The 426-nt window shown below is 49.1% G+C and overlaps 1 long non-coding RNA gene across 1 annotated transcript; it reads right to left on the bottom strand.

The window, feature by feature from the left end:
- Window position 1: 1 nt before the first annotated feature.
- On the bottom strand, window positions 2–403 carry LOC109508664 (uncharacterized). The gene is made up of 3 exons (XR_002166726.1): window positions 325–403; window positions 169–244; window positions 2–91 (listed from the first exon to the last, which is right to left on the bottom strand). It is a non-coding gene; the product is annotated as an uncharacterized LOC109508664 (long non-coding RNA).
- Window positions 404–426: the final 23 nt, after the last annotated feature.

Here is a 426-nt window from a genome sequence, read left to right as displayed (position 1 = left end):
TCAGACGGACTGGTCTCCTTGGCCTTCAAAGCCCGGAGGACATCCTTGAGCGCAGCCTCCACATCTCCTTTCTCCTTGGAGAGCTGCTCCACTTTGAAAAGAGACAGAAAAGAGTCAAATGCAAGGGCCAAGCGGAGGATGGGACGCGACCAGGAAGGTTCTGCGTACACTTGAGATGAAACTGTGTCTTGTTGAGCTCCATCTGTCTCTTCTGGATTTGCAGCTCTTCTTCCAGGTGCTCATTCTGAAAACACAATGTCCATAAATGATATAGGACTCGGACAGGAATTCAATTTTCATTTGAAATAGTGCCAATGTGCTGACCTTGGCTCGGCGCTCTTCGTCTGTGTGATTTGTCCTGTGTGAGACATCTTCCTCCACCAAGATGGATGGTGGCAGCCCTAAAGACACAGAAATGTAGGTCAC

Source organism: Hippocampus comes, unplaced genomic scaffold, assembly GCF_001891065.2.
Source record: "Hippocampus comes isolate QL1 unplaced genomic scaffold, H_comes_QL1_v1.1 C16436639, whole genome shotgun sequence".
Lineage (NCBI taxonomy): Eukaryota > Metazoa > Chordata > Actinopteri > Syngnathiformes > Syngnathidae > Hippocampus > Hippocampus comes.
The sequence above is the reverse complement of the archived record's forward strand: the minus strand, read 5'-3'. Positions and strand labels throughout refer to the sequence as shown.